A 3181-nucleotide genomic window follows, 5' to 3' on the forward strand; every position below is an offset into this window, starting at 1 on the left:
TTCTGAAAGCACTCCTTACTAGGGATGCACCGAATCTAGATTTTTGGCGGTCGGCCGAATCCCCTGGTTAAGATTCTGCTGAATCCAAAACCGAATACCGAATCCTACTCCCATCCTCAGTCCATGAACACCAATTGCTGCATGAATGGCTTTGGCTCATGGGTGATCTGAGGCCCACTGTTTAGTCCATTTCCGACCGGAGGGATTTTTGCAGTTCCTAGAACATAACGTTCCTAGAACCCTTTTTTTCTCGTGTTCTGACTGGACCAATTTGGGGATTATTAGGATTATTAAGTTCCTCTGGCCACAGTTCCTGTAACTCTTTCAGCTCCTACTTCAGGGCAGGGTCTTTTCCCTTTTCAGCATAGGAACCCTTACCGGCAATTTCCACTGGATGTGGAACGTCTCCGAAACGTCGACGGAGTCATTAAGTTTCCATTAAAGTCAGTGTGTGTTTTTCCATTGACTGCAGAACGTCTGCGTCCCGACTCCGCCCCAGCTCCGGCGGTCCCAGCCCTCCGGAGCAGATACGCAGAGCTTCTACTTTTGCCGAACGCCGGAGAGCTCCGCAGCAATTCAGCACACGGCAGATAGTGCGGGACAGGAAGTCGAGCACAGAAACAAAATAAAAATCTGGTTAATTTTCAAAGTAAAATACAGCGTGCTCACGGCGGATCATATTTCCTTGAAAACACAACTCAGAGTAGTTTCCCCTCTACTCCTGTGGATGGAAACTAACTGTTGTTGGTTTTGTGGTTCTATTCTACGTGAATTTGCGTGATCTCGTGGGTCCTCGTGACTACAGCTGTCAGTCATGGCCGTAGCCGTGCCGCAACAAATCCAGACCTAGTGGGTATTGACGGATGGCGGAGCACGCAGCCGACACGCAGACGTTCTGCATCCAGTGGAAATTGCCGGTTAGTGACCTTGCAACGTCTGAAACACAAACAGTACATATTCTTCACTGTCTGTTGCAATTCGCCTACGTATGCTTAACTCATCAGACAACCATCACGCATTCAACCAGCTAATTGTTAATGCTATAAACTTACCCGTCATACCAGTTCCTATGGTCACTTGGCCAGTGCGAATGCAAATGGAAAAACCGGTTATGGGGGAGAGTAGTTAGTAGAACTGTTTAGAAGTGGACTGTTCCTATAACTACGTTCCTGTAACTACTTGATTGGACAGAGGCTTTTGTTCGGTGTAGGACTAGCAAAGCTGGTAATGGTCGTCTGGTTAACAGAAGTGTTTAGCTGTGAAGTTGCTCCATTTTGGCTGCTGTCTGTAGATTCCTTCATGCTCAACTCGTATTCTTCCGGATGTTTCATACCAGATGTTGTAACAGCGGTGATGTTGTGTATAGTTTAGGGTCCTCGCCACCACCAGACTAATCAGCATTGCAGATTGAACATGTAGCTGGACTTGAATGGCCTTCTTTTGACTGAAAGTACTGCCAAACTACACTTTTTCTGCTCACCAGTTCCATTTCCACTTCCTCACAGCCTACTGCATTGAACGCTCCACCTACGTAAACACCTTCCCGTAATCAACGGCGCCGTCATTACGGCGACCAGCGTAGCGCGCGGAGTGCAAGCGTAGGGTTCGGTTCGGTGGGAAAAAATTCTAATGATCGGCAGAAACCCAACCCCGTCAAAAAGCCCAATAATCGGGCGAATCCGAAGCTGTAAAGTGGGGGGGGGAAATCCCCCAAAACCCCCCTTGGTCTGGGCTGAGCCCCTGGCAAATAAAAACATCGCCAAAGTTTTAAATGGAAAAGATGAAGAAAAGAGGAGAACTACAGGAAGCAGAAGGTAGGTCAGGGAAGGTTAATTACATTGTAAACCTGTGTGTGTGTGTGTGTGTGTGTGTGTGTGTGTGTGTGTGTGTATGTGTGTGTGTGTGTGTGTGTGTGTGTTTGTGTGTGTCTGTGAGAGTCTTCTTTGGACGCTCGTCCAGCTGTCTTTTAGGCGTCCCATCTGACCTCTGACCCCCTCCACTAACACAACTATCACAACTATAAGCTTGGCACACACACACACACACACACACACACACACACACACACACACACACAGAGAGTCCCTGTGAGGCTGCTGTGACAGGAAGCACATATGGGTTATTTGCATACGATGCCTCTTCTGGATCTTCAGCCTCACCTTGAATATATGTGTGCGTGTGTGTGTGTGTGTGTGTGTGCATGTGTCTGTGTCTTTGTGTGTGCGTGTGTGTGTGTGTGTGTGTCTGTGTGTGTGTGTGTGTGTGTGTGTGTGTGTGTGTGTGCATGCGTCTGTGTCTTTGTGTGTGCGTGCGTGCGTGCGTGCGTGTGTGTGTGTGTGTGTGTGCGTGTGCATGCGTCTGTGTCTTTGTGTGTGTGTGTGTGTGTGTGTGTCTGTGTGTGTGTGTGCGTGTGTGTGTCTGTGTCTTTGTGTGTGCATGCGTCTGTGTCTTTGTGTGTGTGTGTGTGTGTGTGTGTGTGTGTGTGTGTGTGTGTGTGAAAGTACTCGTCTCAGAGTTGACTTGTCCTCATCTAATTTTTTTTTCATGCTTATAAAAAACAACTTGTCTGAATTATTTATGATCTGCAGGTTTTTTGCTTCTCGTGTTCCTTCACCTTCTTTTCCTCCCTGAATCTAGTTAGTGAACTCTGCTGCTGTCTCTGTCTTTATCTTCCTCTCTCTCTCTCTCTCTCTCTCTCTCTCTCTCTCTCTCTCTCTCTCTCTCTCTCTCTCTCTCTCTGTCTTCTATCATCTTTTTTTAAGCCTTCGTGTCTCTCTAACCCAGCACTATTGACCGCTGACAAACTTAAATTCAATCCAATTTTATTCATAGTCTCAAATCATAACAGGAGTTATTTCAGGATACTTTACAGATAGAGGAGGTCTAGAAAACACTCTGTCATTTAAAAACGCCCAACAATTCCCCCCAAGAGCAAGCATTTAGTGCAACAGCGGCGAGGAAAAACTCCTATTAGGGATGGGCGATACCACACTTTTAGGATTCAATACGATACCGATACCGTTAATTTCTTATTGTCAATTTTTGTCAGTAAAAATATTATTACATTTAAGACAAATACAGACCATTTATACAAAATGTATTATGGTCAATACATAATAAAATTAAAATTAAAATAAATAACATAAATATGAATGAAATAAATTAAATATCAACAAAAACT

The sequence above is a fragment of the Sander lucioperca genome, chromosome 3 (genome assembly GCF_008315115.2).
Source record: "Sander lucioperca isolate FBNREF2018 chromosome 3, SLUC_FBN_1.2, whole genome shotgun sequence".
Taxonomy (NCBI): domain Eukaryota; kingdom Metazoa; phylum Chordata; class Actinopteri; order Perciformes; family Percidae; genus Sander; species Sander lucioperca.